Source organism: Onychomys torridus, chromosome 3 (assembly GCF_903995425.1).
Source record: "Onychomys torridus chromosome 3, mOncTor1.1, whole genome shotgun sequence".
In the NCBI taxonomy this organism is placed as follows: Eukaryota; Metazoa; Chordata; class Mammalia; order Rodentia; family Cricetidae; genus Onychomys; species Onychomys torridus.
This window is the reverse complement of record NC_050445.1, coordinates 393,527-412,406: the sequence shown is the minus strand read 5'-3', so window position 1 is coordinate 412,406 and position 18,880 is coordinate 393,527. Positions and strand designations below refer to the sequence as shown.

The 18,880-nt window shown below is 43.4% G+C and overlaps 1 long non-coding RNA gene and 4 other non-coding genes across 7 annotated transcripts in view; 2 read left to right on the top strand and 3 right to left on the bottom strand.

Moving 5' to 3' along the window:
* The window catches only part of LOC118580894, a 143,520-nt gene that overhangs the window by 109,581 nt on the left and 15,059 nt on the right, over positions 1-18,880 (top strand). The window contains exons 2-5 of one of the 3 annotated variants that reach the window (XR_004944572.1): positions 9,479-9,598; positions 9,840-10,197; positions 13,970-14,174; positions 15,840-16,133. This is a non-coding gene — a long non-coding RNA (uncharacterized LOC118580894). Of the gene's footprint in view, positions 1-9,478; positions 9,599-9,839; positions 10,198-13,969; positions 14,175-15,839; positions 16,134-18,880 lie in introns of those variants that run through there. The other 2 variants (XR_004944573.1, XR_004944571.1) reach the window with 2 other exon arrangements.
* On the bottom strand, positions 7,100-7,171 carry Trnac-gca. The gene has a single exon. It is a non-coding gene; the product is annotated as a tRNA-Cys (tRNA).
* Trnac-gca lies at positions 10,881-10,952 on the bottom strand. Its single transcript has one exon. It is a non-coding gene; the product is annotated as a tRNA-Cys (tRNA).
* On the bottom strand, positions 12,640-12,711 carry Trnac-gca. The gene has a single exon. It is a non-coding gene; the product is annotated as a tRNA-Cys (tRNA).
* Trnac-gca lies at positions 18,385-18,456 on the top strand. Its single transcript has one exon. It is a non-coding gene; the product is annotated as a tRNA-Cys (tRNA).

Genomic DNA, 18,880 nt, shown 5'->3' with positions numbered 1-18,880 from the left:
AGCCAATAGCTAGACAGGAGAGGATAGGCAGGACTTCTGGGGAGAGAGAGAGAGAGGAGGAGATAAATCTAGGCACATGGAAATGCCATATAGACACAGACCAAATTGGACATACAGAATGGAGGAGAGGTTTTTTAAAAAAGCCATGTGACAGAACATAGAAGCAGGTTAATTTAAGTTATAAGAGCTAGTCAGGGACAAGCCTAAGCTGAGGTCCATGCTTTCATAGTAATAAGAAGTCTCTGTATCATTATTTGTGTGCTGGCAGTCCCAAAAGGAAGCCTGATGGGAAAGCTTGCTACGTCAGTGTTTGGGGGAACTTGATGATGATGATGGTCAAGCTTGTTTCTCCTGAGGACATTCTTATGAGCATATTTGTGCTGCCTCCAGAGCCACAGGGCTGCCAGAGTTGGGTGACATGGGCCCCTTCTTCCTTTTGTGACTGTGGACACCTTTCAGCACTGTGGTCTTGGCTTCCAAAGCCTTTACTTTAATCTCAGTTTTGCTAGGGGTAGGAACTGCCTTTTTTGCTTTTGGTGGCATCTTGGCAAAAAGCATAATTTAAACTTTTAAAGAAAAAGAAAGACTACAGACAAAGGCCTTAATTGGTTGGTCCATAGTGGGTCAGAGCACAATGTAGCTCTGAGATCATGGGCACATGAGAGAAATTAAGGGGAGACTGGGGGTTTCCATTTCCATAACAAGAAGATACAAAAATGAAGGAATGTGCCTAAGGGGGTTTGTAGTCTAAGATAACGAGAGAAAAATCAGGCATAGGTTGTGTGACGATGTTTGTTTTCACTGACAGCTTATACTAGATTTAGAATCACTATGGAAGCACACCTCAGGGGTGTGTGTGTGTGTGTGTGTGTGTGTGTGTGTGTGTGTGTGTGTGTGTGTTTCCAGAAGGGTTTAACTCAGCATGGAAGGCCCAGCCTGAATGCAGGTTGCGCCATCCCACAGGCCATGCTGTCACACAGGCCGGGGTCTCAGACTGGATGAAAAGAAGAAAGTGGGCCAAGAATTAGCCTCCTTCCCCTGCCCCCACTCTCTGCTTCCTGACCATGGTTGTCATGCAACTGGTTGCCTCACTACCCCATGACTGCCTGCCTTGATGGACTGTGCCCTCAAACTGTAAGCTAAAATAGCCCTTCCTTGTTAATCTGTTTTTAATGGTGCTTTGTCACAGCGGGGAGAAAAGAAACTAGTGCAGGTAACATGTTAGGGTTAAACCTGCTGTGAATTCTGAACTCTCAGAATAACCAGGAACCAGCAGGGTGGTGGTGGCGCACGCCTTTAATCCCAGCACTCAGGAGGCAGACGCAGGCGGATCTTTGTGAGTTCGAGGCCAGCCTGGTCTACAGAGCAAGATCCAGGACAGACACCAAAACTACACAGAGAAACCCTGTCTCAAAAAACCAAACCAAAACAAAACAAAACAAAAAAACCAGGAACCAACCAACCAAAGGCACAAACTAGCAGACAAACCAGAAGCTTCCTTTTCTTGCACATAAAAGTCCACTTACTGCAGCCCAGCTGCATATATTATATGGTATAGATACTATATAGCTATATAGTAAATGTATAATATATAAATTATAAAATATAATTACATAGTACAATTATATCTTTTACCCCCTTCCCTTTCTTTTCCTCCCTCCAATTTATATATAGTATATATATATATGCATACTATGTATTATTTTATATTTTTATTTTTATATCATATATAAAAATATCTTATATTTTATATTATATATAAATGCTATATAGTTATATAGCATATGATACATATAATTACATAGTATTTTTATATATTATATATGCTAATAAGTAGTGTAAATAAATATACGATATATACTATATAGATATACTAAAATCTAAAAAAGTAGAAGAAGTAATTTTTTAAAACTTCTCTAACCTCTTCTAGTCTTTTCATAGTTCATTCTGGCACACACATTCTCATTATAATTCTCAAGTAAAGACCATCTGTCTTTGGAGAGCCTCCGACTGTTAACCTAGTTCACAAAACCCAATGAAGTCTTAACATTAGGTCTTGACATTGCTGAGTGTAAAGCAGAGCAAGTGAGGAAAATGTGACTTGAGACCTGACCATAAAACTGTCCACAAACTTTAATGTGAGTTCCAAATGTGGGCAAGGGCATCAGTGAGGATGGGGAGGGTGTGGTGCACAGAGACAGAGACACCCTTGAAGGAGGAGAGGTGCTGATGGCTAGCAGAGGAGCCAAATCTGGATCCTCGAGGGACTGTGGACGAGTAGGAGCAAGAAGAGGAGGCACCTTCTCTGCTTGAGTCAGAGGGAAGAGGTGGCCTCTGGGAAAGCTAGGTGTCATGTATACGATGAGGTATAAAAGCAGGGGTTCAAGAGAAAGGTACGTGGGCTGGAAATCATCTGCAGAGCAGCTAGAGGGCTGACAGGAAGGGTGAGGACCCTCATATTTAAAAAAAAAATTCACACATCAAGCCAGGTAGTGGCGCACGCCTTTAATCCCAGCACTCGAGAGGCAGAGGCAGGTGGATCTCTGTGAGTTCAAGGCCAGCCTGGGCTACAGAGTGAGTTCCAGGACAGGTTCCAAAGCTACACAGAGAAACACTGTGCTGTGGATATCACTCTATATAAATAAAATGCTGATTGGCCAGTAGCCAGGCAGGAAATATAGGCGGGACAAGAGAGAAGAGAATTCTGGGAGGTGGAAGGCTGGGGGAGGAGACACTGCCAGCCGCCGCCTTGAGAAGCAACATGTAAAGACACCGGTAAGCCACGAGCCATGTGGCAAAGTATAGACTAACAGAAATGGGCTAATTTAAAATAGAAGAAGTAGATAACAAGAAGCCTGCCACCGCCATACAGTTTGTAAGCAATGTAAGTTTCTGTGTGTTTACTTGGTTGAGTCTGAGCGACTGTGGGACTGGTGGGTAAGAGAGATTTGTCCTGACTGGGCCAGGCAGGAAAACTCTAACTACAACACTGTCTTGAAAAAAATACAAAAACAAAAACAAAAAACTTGACACATCTTTTTAGCATCAGAAAAGGCAGCATGGAACTAGAAAGCCACTAGTTGCAGACAATGCTCTAAAACTGGAAAAATAAAAGTCACACCCCTGCAGGACAAAAACACTAAGTAAATGCTTGTATTAGCAAGGCACCATCTTTATGGAATGGAGAGGCATCACTGAAGACCAAGGTTCTGTTGTGGCAGGTCCTGTGCTCTTCTGGTGAGAGAAGCCACAGGACACAGAGCATTCACACCTTAGTGAAACTAAGGGCTGCTTACTGTAGACAAAGCCTCTAGGGAGATGAGAAGTGACCAGTCTCTGTCACGAATAGCGATTTCTCTGCCATCTGGTGTTCAGATCAGGATGCCCTTGCCACCAAATAGCTATATTTTAAGCGCCTGTGTTTGACACATATATGTTACAGATTTCTAATGTTTATACAAATCCAAAGAAGCAAGGAATGTATTCAAGATAGTTTTTGTTGTTGTTGTTGTTTTTGTTTTTTTTTTTTTTTTTTTTTTTTTTAGAGCTGAGGACTGAACCCAGGGCCTTGTGCTTGCTAGGCAAATGCTCTACCACTGAGCTAAATCCCCAATCCCCAAGATAGTTCTTTTAAAAGGCCATAAAAGATGATTCGTGTGAAGGATGGTTACAACTCGGAGTATACTTCTGAACTATATTCTATCTGGATCCACAATGGACTCTGAGATTTTTCTATCAAAAAGCCATTTGTTCTCCAAAACATTAAAATCCTTTACTTTTTTTAGTTTTGAGATGGCCAATATAATTCTTCAATCCCTTCTGCAGAATTTTCTTTCAAAGCTTAAATAAGACACAGAATTGCCTTTGACTTATGCACAAACTAAACAGCACAGAACTTGACTTACCCATCACCAAGTTGCTGTTTTTAACCCTCTGCAAATTCCCTTGGACTTACAAGGCCTCTCTCGCTATGCCAAAGAACCTTCTACCTGGGATTAAAGGCCAGGTCTATTCCATGCCTGATATAGAGGGGAGAATTCACAAACTAGGAAGAAGATGCTGGTGCTGGCTGCTCATCACTGTTGCACACACAGATGTGTAGATATGAGCAAAGGTGCAGAGCACAGATATTGGGAAGACAGAGGAATGATGCCGCCTGTCCTGCGGAGGCTCCCAGCAAGCTCTGTAAGACTGGTTCTCACTTCACTTGTGGTCTGGAAGCCACTGGATGATGCCTAAACCCCACCCTGGATGTTGTGATTTAACTGTTAGGGGGAAAGGCCTGGGAAGCGGACCTTCTATAGACTCTTCAAGTGATTCTGATTTATTTGGGGGTAAAGAATTACAATAATAAATCCTTAGAATTTACTGGTTCAAGAAAAAAATATTTTAATACCGGTGTCTATTAAGAAGGAGAAATTAGGGTTGGAGATTTAGCTCAGTGGTAGAGCACTTGCCTAGCAAGCACAAGGTCCTGGGTTTGGACCTCAGCTCAAAAAGAAATTAAATGTAGGCTAATGCAATCTTTGAGAACCAGCTCCAGCTGCAATCAGGATTTACAGAAAAATCCATGAATGTGGCAAGAACTAAAGCTTTCTATCTGAGAGGTAGGGGGGAAGCACACATATTCTGATGGTAACTTTTTTTATTATTTCATCTTGAAATCTCTTCTTTGTCTTTACAGTTATATATTCCCAACAGAAAGCTTTAGACATTATATGAATTATATCTGAGGGTCACATTGCACTTCAGGAGTAAATGATAAGAAGCAACACTGTTCTGATAACATACAAGAAATAAGCCTGTCAGCTTTCTGATTAGTGGGCCAACTGTGGCTGTGAAGGAAGATCTAGCTATTTCGCTGCTGAGGAGATAGCCCATAAAGGGGGTTAAAAAGTTAAACTATTGGGAAGCCTAGAAAACAGAGAAAGTGTACATTGTATCCTATATTTCTAAGTGTGATAAACATTCTTAGCTATTATTTAAAACTGTCAGTTTTTCCTCAGACTTGGATTGTTATGCTGTCTGACTATGAGTAGTAACCATGGCAACGCTAGACTGTCAGCCAGGCTCCCTGGTGTGCAGGCTGTAAAGTATGCCTGAGGGTATGTAGCATCAAGTGCTCTGCACTTTCTCGAGGAACAGTGACCTTCAAAGCATCCCAGGAGCTAAACATAAGCAGTTGGCTGAACCTTGAGTCTTGTATCATAAAACTGAGGTTAGGAGTTTGTGCAGAAAGTTAGTTGCTTTGTGTAGGGAGTTATGTGTAGGAATTTGTGTAGGGAGCTATGTCTTTAATGTTATCAGCCAGAGTTCAGCAGGTGGGGAACTGGCACCAAAGTTGCTTTATGCCTGACCTTGGTTCAACAATCAGACAGCTGGGAATCTGTCCTTGTGAGATTCATTTGGAGTCTACTTCAAATATGCTCTGAGGTTTTAAATCAGCTAATTGTATGTAATTGTCCACAAGCCATGAAACAAAGTCCTAGCTATGAAAGTATATTTTATTCATCAAAATTATGCAGTATAAGAAGAAATTATCACCAAGTGGTGGTGACACATGCCTTTAATCACAGCACTCAGGAGGCAGAGCCAGGTAGATCTCTATGAGTTCGAGGCCAGCCTGGTCTGCATAGTGAGATCCAGGACAGGCACCAAAACTACACAGAGAAACCCTGCCTCGAAAAACCAAAAAGAAGAGGAGGAGGAGGAGGAGGAGGAGGAGGAGGAGGAGGAGGAAGAGGAGGAGGAAGAGGAAGAGGAAGAAGAAGAAGAAGAAGAAGAAGAAGAAGAAGAAGAAGAAGAAGAAGAAGAAAGTATCTTTCTGTCAATCCACAGAAAAGTATGTCCAGTATATTCATGGAGAAAGCACACTATCAATCCAGGCTGCATTGTAGTAGCACATGAGAAAATTACAGATAGAATCAAACAGTATTTACAGTCTGTGACCCCATGGACCTTGCCTAGTAAAGCTCCCCATCAGAGAATTATTCATCTGGTGGGTTCACCTGTTGAGAATTAGTTGTGGTCTGCTGTATATGCTTATGGCCTCTGGCAGTAGGCATCTATGTAAAATGTCAAAACTAGATATGTATTGGAGCACCTAGATTTGAACCAGGAATGTCTTGATCTTCAGTCAAAAAAGCTCTTCCCTGAGCTATAACCCCAATGTAGCTGGGTATAGCTAACTCCTCATTAGTACCTCTTCAATCTTGCTTCCACACCCAAGATATTTACATGTGCATGATCTACTGTTAATGGTCCAGAAATTGACAAGATTTCTACATTGATGTCTCCCATCCCTCTTCTCCTTTCCAGCTTTGACTAGACCAACAGAGAGAGAGAGAGAGAGAGAGAGAGAGAGAGAGAGAGAGAGAGAGAGTAAAGGCACCAACTTTGATCTGGAGAAGATGCCTAGCATGGCTTTTTCCATAAGTTCACATAATGAGATAGGATAAGACCTTCTGGTCCTAGGTCATTGATGACCATCACACAAAGCTCAGGGAGAGCTTTCTCCATGATCTAAGTCCTCAGAAAGATACTCATTACATTCCTTAATTACACTTCAATAAACACTTAAGTAGCTTGCTAGTTTCTGGACCCTGTCATCAATGTTGGGTAAAAACAGGCATTTAAGACATTGCCCTTTTATTTCAAAATAATTTTATTCTAAATGAGAGACAAATGATAGGTGAAATATTTCCACAGAGGTGGTGGGAGAAGAAGTACAGGGCAGGGGAACCAGAAGCAAAAAGCACCCGTCTGGGGATTCATGAGGGCTTCCTGAGGAGATAAAGGCAAGGACTGCTAGAAGCTGATTCTACACCAAGCCTCCTATAATCTCAATTTCCTGAAGTGAGTGAGTGAGCCACCTAGTCACAGCCTTAGAGGGTATAGTAGGTAACTCTGACCTGGATGGACCTCAGAGAGCAGCACACAGATGGAGCCTGAGTAGAATCCAGCACAGAGGTGAACAAAGATCAGCCATAATGTGACAACATCCAGGACAAGGAACAATGTAGGTAACAGGGATTTTATTTGGTTCTTCTTGGACCACACAAGATATATTATGATCTGGCATCTAAAAGAAATCCTAGGAAGGGGGCACCTGGATTTGAACCAGGGACCTCTTGATCTGCAGTCAAATGCTCTACCCCTGAGCTATACCCCCACCTACATATTAGTGTCTCACAGGCACTCAGAACCTGAATGATCACTCCCTGCTGCTAACATCACAGGTACACATGTCAGTGCTCTGCCATCATCTGCTTCCTCCTATGAGACCCAGCCCTGAGCTGCCTCTGCACATGGCTGCCATGTCCTCATGAATGACTAGCATCCTCCTGCCTTAGATCCTAGCTGAGGCAGGGACATTAAATTCAGGAGGCCTGCTTCTACAGACTTCTTCAACTCAACCAAAGGAGCCATATGCAAATACACTGGCTGCTTAGCTGACCTTTGGAGGTGAGTGGGAGTGGGAAAAGGGAAAGTTCTCTGTCCACTGAGAACTTCTTGGTCAGACTCTCCGGGAGAGACCTAGGGTCTGATGTGTCTCTAGCAAGCTCTGTAGACAATTCTGACTGACATACTATTTGGTGTTATCCTTTTTTCCCTCTGCCTTTCTATGCTGTAGATGTGAAATAAAAAGACAATGGTTAAATTAAGGACAAAAAAAAAAAACACTCCTGCTTAATAACCAAGTCAAACCAGAGTCCACAGATATGGCAAAGGACCTCTAGAGACCATGGTCACTGAAACATGACACAGGATGGTAGTTGCTGACATATGATCAGCGGGCAACAGTCTTGGAGCAGGGCTTCACTGAGAAGTCCCTGAGTCTTACATGTGGACCTGTGTAGACTCCCTCATTAGCACAGGCCACCTGCACTGCCTCACCCAGGGATGTAGTATACATGGTGACTTCTCATCTCCAATGCCCTAAAGGACCTGAACCACCTCCTTCAAACAACTCTATCAGGCTTGATTTACCATGTCCTTCCCCATAGACCTACCTCAGGACACCAAGAATCCATGCATGCCCAGCACACTGCAGCCTTTGCTGCTCAGCAGTGTGTGGCCTCAGGTGGAGAATCACTTGTTGCAGGGCTGGAGTCCTGCTTTTTTTCCTCTTGTGGTTTTGCTTCCAAGTTCCCCACCTGTTGGAGCCCACTAGGTTTCCTAGTGGCTGTACCCAGCAGGACTGCATAAGAGGTTGATTGGACCACAGGCCTGGGTTCCAGGTGACTGTAACTAGCAAGGGGGAGGTCTTTTGCTCTACCCCCTGGCATTGTTATAAACAGACCTTTGGAATAAAGTTCTGGGCTGGTGGATAAGGATCCAGGCTCACCCGAGTCTATCCTGTGTTTTTTCTCTGTTTCTTTACTCCATTTCTAACTAAGACTCTTATTCCTCATTCCTCAAGAATTCCTGGGGCAAATAAGTGTGGGGGTTGGTCCTCCACACCCACTCTTGATGTTCTCTTCCCACTGTTGTGGACTGTTACTTTAACTATGCACAGATGTGTTACATTTGTTTGCATTGCAGAATATTACTTAAACTATGTAAAGGAATATTGCATTTGTTTATGCTGCATTTGTTTAACTAGGCAAAGATGTGTTTGCTGTTTTACCTTGCCTCCCTAAGGCACCCGGTTAGTTTAATAAAAAGCAGAATGGCCAATAGTTAGGCAGAGGAGGGATCGGTGGGGCTGGTGAGCAAAGAGAATAAATATAAGGAGAGAACAAGAGGAGAGAATGATGAAGAGGGAGATGCCCCAAGCCAGACAGACAGACAGACAGAGTAAACAGGAAAGTAGGACATACAGAATGAAAGAAAAGTAAAAAGCCCAGAAGTAAAATGTAAATGGAGAAAAACCAGGTGAAATAAGTTATAAGAGCTAGTTGAAACAAGCATAAGATAAGGCTGAGCATTAATAGCTATTTTATAGGAAATTTGTGGTCTCTGTGTCATGATTTGGGAGCTGGCAGTACAAAAGAAAGTCTACATTCCACCTCACTCTGGCCCTCAGCAGAAGTTTGTATTGAGAATCATATCTGGGCTTTCACCCTCTGTTCTCCTGCCTTATCATTTTATGGTCCTATATTTGGAAGAAAATCTCAAAATCACAAAGATTTTTAGCCCCATGCTTGCCCCAAACCAGCAGTTTGGCATCAGCAGAGACCAGGTACAGAGACCCAGAGCTCAGCCCTAGGACTCCACTGACTGGGGTCAGGTATCTCTGCCATGTGGTCCCTTCCTATGGCCAAAAGACCACACAGATGCTAAGGATATAAGAAAGGACCGCAGCCAAAGGATGTAGTGTGTGGAGACAGAACTGGGGAGGGTATCAGGGAAGCTATAGCACAACTTTTGTGAGTGGCATAAGATGATCAGGACAATCACAGAACGCTTTTTCTTGGGAAAATATTTATTCAAATTTATCTAGTAAATATACTTCTGGTGTATATTTCATCCATAGAACAAGACTTTCTCAAAGGAATAAAGCCATTACACCAAACCAAGCACAGAAGCCTCATTGGTGAATTCCTACAAATATGTAAACAAATAACACAAAGAGATTACCACTGCTCAACTCACTGTGAGTCAGCACAACCTTAGTGTCCAGTCTTCTAGAATGTCTATCTGTCTCTCTCTCTCTCTCTCTCTCTCTCTCTCTCTCTCTCTCTCTCTCTGTGTGTGTGTGTGTGTGTGTGTATGTGTGTGTGTGTGTGTGTGTGTGTCCAAATGAGCTAACTATGTCTAGATAAATATTTTCATGTTGTTAGAAATAGAAGCATGCAGTTGGTATTTTGTGATTACTAACCATCAACACTTTCCAGGGCTTCACATGAATGTTCCAGAAGACCCCTGATTCAGCATTGGATCTTCCTCAGCACTGTCACTTGTTACAGAAAAAATATCCTAATAAAGGCTCATGTGAGACAAGGACTTGTCTTTCAACTTTGGGGAGATCAACATCCTCCAAAACTCTGCTGGAGTTTGTCACTGATGTGGTAATTCACAGGAGAGACAGAAACACTGTGACCCAGCACTGTGCTGATTTGATTCTGTGTTTGGTCTTATGGAATCCTAGTCTCTCTACAGAAAGAGCTGAAGCCTTCAACACAGTGTGTATGAGAAGGCTGCAAGTTTCCTCTATGTCTTCAGTAAAAACAGCAGACTGAGGAGCTGTCCATGGTATGTACCGGACATCCAGCATGGTCAGGCTCTGCTTGGCCCTTCACACTGAGCTGTGCCAACAGCTGCTAAGGAAGTTGGGATCTTTGGTGGGGAGTTTATTACAAGGAGTAACGCTTAAAACACAGACACATGGCTGCCATAGCACAGATGCTAAGCCTTTAGAACTGATGCCAATCATGAGCCACCACTGGATGCAAACCAGACCCACGGACAGCCCATTACCCCTGTGCTCTACAGAATCCATATGATCTATGTCTCTGATGCATCACTTCTGACAGACTGGGATCCCGCATCCACAGCTCTGATGAACTAATAGGATGTCTCCAACTGTGCTGGAATACCAGTCCAGTTTCCCCTACTCCATTTTGGTTAGGGTCCTTTGCCTGCTGCCCACTGCATCAGTGTGTTGACCTCCATACTCTGACTGAGAACAACTGATGGTTGTTTATGATAAAACACTGCTTTTCTAGGTTTAGAGAAGTCACTCTGTGTTCTTAAAAATGCTGAAAATTTGATCACCTTAAAGACTGGGGAGCCAATAAACACACAGAGCCAGCTGTCATATTCTTACACGGGTGAGAAATCTGGCAAGTGATGGCAATATGAGCCAAGCAATATGAGACAGGAGAGAAAGTAGGTCATTCTGTAATTGTGGTCAGTTAGTATTAAAAAAAATGGAAAGGGGGCACCTGGATTTGAACCAGGGACCTCTTGATCTGCAGTCAAATGCTCTACCCCTGAGCTATACCCCCACCTACATATTAGTGTCTCACAGGCACTCAGAACCTGAATCATCACTCCCTGCTGCTAACATCACAGGTACACATGTCAGTGCTCTGCCATCATCTGCTTCCTCCTATGAGACCCAGCCCTGAGCTGCCTCTGCACATGGCTGCCATGTCCTCATGAATGACTAGCATCCTCCTGCCTTAGATCCTAGCTGAGGCAGGGGCATTAAATTCAGGAGGCCTGCTTCTACAGACTTCTTCAACTCAACCAAAGGAGCCATATGCAAATACACTGGCTGCTTAGCTGACCTTTGGATGTGAGTGGGAGTGGGAAAAGGGAAAGTTCTCTGTCCACTGAGAACTTCTTGGTCAGACTCTCTGGGAGGGACCCAGGGTCTGATGTGTCTCAGCAAGCTTTACAGGCAATTCTGACATACTATTGGGTGTATTTCCATCCCTGAGCTACACCCCCACTGGTACCAGTGTACTCAGTTAATAAATTTCACTATAAAGTTAAATTACAGATCCTCTCAGACCTACTCTCCAGAAGCCGCCAGACCTGACTGGTGAGATGCCTTCCTCGGCTCTGCAGCTTTCCAGGGTCACACTATTTCCTTTTAATCTTTATTTATTCTTTCCCCATACAATTCATCTCGACCTCATCCTTCCCTCCATGCACTGCTCAGAGTAACCCCCATATACACCTTCCCTCTCCCCGAGAACCACTGCTCCTAAATTTCCCTTCAGAAATGAGCAGTGATATCAACTGAACACAACATGACAAGATGCAATAGGACTAGGCAAAACCCTCATATCAAGGCTCTGGAAGGAGAAGATAAGTTCCCCATAGGAGGAAAAGGGTCCCAAGTGCATGGGAAAGAGTCAGAGACACCTGCACTCCCACTGTTAGGAGACCCACAAAACCCCAACTAAACAACCGCAGCATGTCTGCACAGGACCTAGCACAGTTCTAAGCAGACTCCATGATGCGGCTGCAGACTCTTTGAGCCCCATAAGCCCTGCTTGGATGACTCTGGGTCTGTGTTCTCCCAGTGTACTCCATGCATCTGGCTACTACAATCCACCTGGCACCTCTCTCCTCCTTCCCTGAAGACAAAATGGCTGTCTCTCAGAGCTTTTCACAGTATCCTAACCTGCACTGTCACAGGCAACACTGGAGGATCCCTCTCTCCTGGTACAGCAGCAGAGCCAGGCTTTAGCCTTTGAGGATGAAGCAAGTGAGCAGTGGGCTCTGGAAGGGGAAGAAGCTCACGTGGGAAATGTCCACCCTCCACAGACAGCCTGCTTCTGGAATTTGTCTACTTTGTTCTGACCACATGTTCACAGACATCCATGGAAGGAGATAATTTATTGTTTGGCTTTCCTTTCTGGTTCCTGGACCCCAGCTGTCTGTATGGCTTCTGTGCATGGAAAATTCAGATGAATTTTTCACCATAGTCCTTGAAGTCTCTTTAAGAACCCAACAAAACCAGAGAAACTAGATATAGACAGAAAGAGATGAGACAGATAATATGATGAGAGGGATATGGAGCCTATAGGAAGAGATGGGAAGCAGCCATTTATCCACATGAAGGCTGGACTGTAGCTCCTAGCGTGCCTGAAGACCATAAGTGGAATAAACAGGAAAACATACAACTGAGTGTGTGATAACTCCATAGATGAAATCATAAAAAATACATAAACTAATGGCAGGGGGCACCTGGATTTGAACCAGGGACCTCTTGATCTGCAGTCAAATGCTCTACCCCTGAGCTATGCCCCCTCCCTGCCAGATGTGTTTAATAAGTGCCTTTCACCTTCATAGTCACACTCATCATTACTTCAGTGTATACTCTTTACTTGGTAAGACTAGCATTGCTGCTTCCATAAACTCAGTTCATAGAGGTCCCTCTCCAGTCCATAGTGACTCCAACTCTGCCCCCTGTTGTCATGTCAGCAACACACACACACACACACACACACACACACACACACACACACATACACACACACACACACATACACACACACACATACACACACACATACACACACACACACACACACACACACACACACACACACACACAAGAACACCTCTGCCTGTGGGAACAGCATAGCTGGGGACAGAGAGGCATAAGCTACTATAAAGGACTCAGATTTACCTGTCTGACTTCTTCAGTTATACACAAGTATCAGTGTGAAGAGACTCTGCCTACTTCTTTGGGGAACAGTGGGGTACCTGCATGTGAAGACATCTCTCCAGCCCATGGGTGATCTGAGTGTTGCCCCTGAGGGTAGCCTCTGGGTAGATGGTGAAGATGTCTCTTCAGGCCTGAGTGGGTCATCGAGGAGCTCTGACAGCAGAGCAGGAGGACACAGAGGGTCAGGAATGCTGAAGCACTGGCCTCTGCCCTGGCCTTCAGATCGATCACCACTCCACACACTCATTGTTATATGTTTATGTCAACATATATGGCACAATTCAGTTATTTTGAAAACTCAATAATGTGAAAGATTATTAAGAAAAAAAACCACAGCACTGCTCCGAATTCTTTCTTATCGCTTCTGTCGCCCAAAGGGAGCCATTCTCCAAAGGTTTCACTCTCTCTCCTAGTCTTTCCTGTGCACTCACGTAAAATGCACACAGCATGAGGTGTCTTCTTTAACCAGGTCTGGACATCAGTAACTGACTTGTGGAAGAGGATTATCATTTTCATGCCTTCTTCCATTCTCACTTTCCCATTACATTCATGTCCCAACCTTTAGTTGGATGACCTTCTTCTCTGTTTTTATCATGATGACTTGTTAACTCTGTGTATGGTGAATGTGCATCATTCTAAACAAGGACTAAGACATCTGACAGAACTTTTTATTTTGTTGAAATTAATGGCAGCCATGTGTTTAAACTGTTTCATTTCCTTTAAATATCTATATTTTCCACAAACTTTGAGTTCTCCATGAAATACTTTTCAGAATAATATTCCATGCATGGAAATATTTCTACTGTCTAATGAACATTTCTGCTCTCTGTTTTCCAGGAGTGACCTGGGCTCCTGATCCTTTTGTTCTGGTTGTCCCCCAAAGGGCTGCTGCATGGTCAAGGCCCTGTGACTTCCTTCACCTTGACATTCTTCTTTTCTACCATCTCTTCTGTGTGGAGTGTCTCTTTCTCAGATTTTGATCTTTGATGCTTCTTAACAAAATGACACTCCTTCTTTTGAGAGATGAACCCCTCTGTGAGAGGTGAATGGATGTAAAATTTCTAGCCTTTATATGTCTGATAAGGCATATAATTCTTCCCACACTCTATACTGATAATCTGTATATTTAACTTAAATAGTTTTTCATAAAATTATGTGGTGGTTTGAATGTGAACAACCACCAGAGGTTCATATATTTGAAAGTTTGGTCCCCATTTGGTGGACTGCTTAGGAAGGATTAGGAAGTGTGACCTTGTTGGAGGAGATGTGTCAACTGGGAGGGGACTTTGTGGTTTCAAAATCCCATATCAGGTCAGTCTTACTCTCTGTCTCCTGCTTGTGGATCACATGTAAATTGTCAGTTAATTGCTCCAGTGTCATGCCTGCCTATCTGCTACCATGCTTCCCACCATGTATTGTAAGCAATACCCCTACTAAATGCATTCTTTTATAAGTTGCCTTGATCATTGTGTCCTTCATGACACTACAAGAGTATAATAACTATATATGTAACACATAGTAACAGAATAGTAGGTGAGAAATTGATATCAGGGCCTGAGTTATTGCTATGACACACCTGACCATGCTGCTTGTTAGAGAATTATGGAAGACATTGGGACTTTGGATTAGAAAAGCAGTTGAATGATGTAAGGGAGCTTAATGTGCCATGCTAATAGGAACTTAGAAAACAGTGGTACTCAGAGCAATATGGCTGTGGAGTTCCAGCTCAAAAGACTGCAGAGGGGAAGAATGTTAGCATTCTTATGATAGATTGGCAAATAATGTGGCTGCCTTTTGCTCTTGACTAGAAATCTGCCAAAGGCTAAAGTGAAGAGTTTTGGACTAGTGTTGTTGTCAGAGGTGATTCCAAGACAGACTGGTGTTGACCGTGTCACGTGGCTCTTACTGATCCTCTTCTGCTGACTACAGTGAAAAGGAGCAAGAGGGGCAAAGGAGATACAAATGGCTGACTCTGGTTCCATGCATGGAGCCATCCTCCACATTTGCCTCTTAAAACCATTCACCCTCTTCTTCACCACAGAACCCTGAGACTTGAGTGGAGAGGTTGATGAAGGCATCCCTTTTAGGACTGAGTGCTCCAACGTCTCTCACTCTCTGTCCATTGTCCAGTGCGGGTCTCTGTGCTCATTTCCATCTACTGCAAGGAGAAGCTTCTCTGATGTGGACTGAGCAAAGCACTGATCTATGGAATAGCAGAATGTCATTAGCAGTCATTTTATTGCTATGCTCCTTTAGCAAAAAATATGAGTGGAATTCCTCCAAGGGCCCATGCCTGAGCTAGTCTCGGGTTCAAGGCCATTGTAGCAGTGTCAGATATGGGTTCTGTCTCATGGAGCTGGCCTTAAACCCAACTTTTAAAAAGTTGTGGTTGTGCTGGGTAGTGGTGGCACACACCTTTAGTCCCAGCACTCTGGAGGTAGAAGCAGGTGGATATCTGAGTTCAAAGCCAGCCTGATCTAAAGAGTGAGTTCCAGGATAGCCAGAACTACACACAGAAACCTGTCTCAAAAAACTAATAATAATAATAATAATAATAATAATAATAATAATAATAAATTCAAACTTATGGTTACTCCCATAACATCTATGTCGCTATTGAACCAAGGTGTCTTGTAGGCAGATAAATGTTATAGGTAACAGGGTTTGTATCTGGGTGATATTGATGATTACCTTTCTCCTCTTGTAGTGGGTGGAGTGCCTTCAAGCACCATGAATGCTTGTCAATATGGATGAGGAATCTGAGCACCAGCTTAACTTCTCCATGTTTTACAAGGTAATAGTAAGTGCTGTCTTCAGAGAATCAGACTACCTCAAGATCGAGCTGTACTACTCTTGGATATCTACCCAAAGGACTCTCCATCTTAATGAAGAGATACTTGTCCATCCATTTTCATTGCTGCTCTATTCATAATAACCAGTAATTGGAAACACCCTTGATATTCATCAACTGTGAGTGAATAAAGAAAATGTGGTACATTTATACAATCTAATATTATTCAGCCATTTAAAAAATGAAGTTTTGAAAATTTCAGGAAAATGGATGGAGCTAGAAACAATCATCCTGAGTGAGGTCCAAATAACCCAAAAGACAAATATTGAATGTTTTCTCTTATATGTGGACATAAGCTTTTAAATATCTGATCTGTGAGTTACAACCCAAATAATCACAGAGGTTAGGTACCTATTAGCAAATCATAGGGGGGGAGAAGATCTACCAAAGAAGGGAAATAGAATAAGTACTACGGAGAGATAAGGGGAAATTAGAAGATATAATAAGGAGAGGGATCCTAGAGAAGGGAAAGAAAAGGACTATGGGGAGGAACATCCAACAGTGGTCTTCTGATAACTTACATGGAAGCCTACTACAATAGAAGATTCCTAAAATATATACCTATATGAAATGAATTTAAATGCCACCAAGTAAAACCTCCAGTGTCAGGAATGGGTTATTCCTTGCTGAATTGGTGGCCACATGGGTGCCATGAAGTGCCCAAACATCACCATCTATTTCCAAGGTTATTGATTGTTCTCCATAACCTAATGGTAAGATCTTATTGCTGAGGAAAAAAAGTGTTCCTTTGAAAAATATTTTCACTAAATTTTGAGAATTTCATACAATGTGTTTTGAATATATTCTCCTTCAACGCCATCTTCTTCTTTTTTTTTTAATGTCAAACATCATTTATTAGAGGAGGGAGGAGGTCTTAAATACAGACTTACAGCATAATGGGGGAACCCCGGTTGGCAGAAGTTCACTTCTGATGTTTTTGGGGTTTTTTGTTTTGTTTTGTTTTTTGAGCTGAGGATTGAACCCTGGGCCTCGCACTTGCTAGGCAAGCACTCTACCATTGAGCTAAATTTGCACCCCCACTCCTGATGTTTTACAATCTTGCATCTAAGCAGTTAACACCCAATATGCTGGATTCACAGATGAGGAACTTCCCTTAAGCATTCAGGAGAGTGGAATCTCACAGGGAATTAGCATAGGGAGGATATCAAGGTCAAGGTCAGCAAGCATGGCAACAGTTACCCAAAATGGGGGCCAGGAACCTACAGGTCCCCCCTTTTACTAAAAAATGAGCTTCTGACTTAAGTTGTGTGGGACGTCAGCAGGTCACCTTACCCATCATGGAGACACCTGTCCAGGCCACACAGGTGTTCTGTCTTAGGTTGGTGAGCGCCCCCCAGGAATTACCCATCTCTGAATATTCATTATCATACAGGCTCAATCGTGTGAGAGCTGCAGAGTTAACTGTTGCCAAAGATCTCTAAGTGGCGCTGGGCTTGCAATCTGTGTGTTCAACACAGAAAAGACCATAGAAGTCTTAACCCACCCGTAGCCGGTAGGTTAAAGGCGACTGAGCCATTCCCTTCCTTAACGAGTTTTACTGCAAACTGGAGATCTTGTAAGATGGTGTCCTGAGAGCAAGTGGAACATGAGTTTGTAAATTTATAGCTTTTGAGGCCAATTGAAATGTATATAACTATTGATTTAAATTTGTCATGCCCAATAGAATGAAAGATTAATTAACTGTGGTAGCTACTTTTGCTGCCAGGGTCTCCACTGTGCTAGCTGTAGTAACCAATTATGAAATGGCAATCCCAGAAACAGTAATAGCAGTGGTCGCCACTGTTATACCAGCAACAATGGCAGCAGTGATGTCAAATTCTCTTCTGGAGCATGTGGGTATCCATTGGCATGGACACAACTCCAGGAACACGAACTGCTAAGGCCTATTATTCTTGATCCCAGCATGACCCAACCTGGCAGCTCTTAATATTGTGATGTTTCAACACCTTCTTTTAACTCCTATTCACAGATTCATCCCACCTGACACCCCCAGCTTTGTGTCCTCCTATGTGTGCTATCCACAGCATCTTGTTGAGGGGCCATCCACTGGAATATCATTGACATACCACAAGTTACACCCTTAGAAAGAACTATTTTCTATTCCTCATGAGCTATCAAGTACTTTACACCCAACCCTGGGCTTGGGGGGTGGATGTGGAGAATGTGCTGAATGCAGGTTTCCCAGCATTAGTGCTTCTGTCTCACCTGTGACCTAGGACTGGAGGGTGCTGGTCATGAGGAGGAGGCACACAGGTGTGCAGTTGGCTCAGGGCTGGGTCTCACAGGAGAAAGCAGATGATAGCAGAGTACTAGCAAGTACACATGTCAGGGAGTGAACACACAGGTTCAGAGATGTTTATTGGCTATACATGAAGCAGATGGGGGCATAGCTCAGGGGTAGAGCATTTGACTGCAGATCAAGAGGTCCCCGGTTCAAATCCGGGTGCCCCCTTCCTAGTGACTCTTTTAGATACAAGAGACCAAATACAAAGTATTGGTTAACACAGAGCTAACTAATGCACTGTGTTCCCTGTGCTCTGTATTCTGCTCAGGCCTGGTCCCTGTTCTCCTCTCTGAGAGAAGCTAGTACAGGATCCAGTGTGAGAGCCACCCAGGTCACACTCATGTTGTGACACTTGGTGGCCTCCAAGGCTCTGTGATCCTCAGTCCTTGAGGAAGTTGGCATAGAGTCCCTTTTGAGACCACAGAAAGGATGCTCCTTACATGCTACTCCACCTAACCAACGCTTTGGCTCCTGCTACTTCTGAGGAAAGACTTGGATCCATGAATTTGTCTCCTATTTAGACTAAGACTCTGAGGAAAGGGGAAATGGCTGACCTCACTTTGTGTCCCCAGCATGGCTGATAATGACCAGA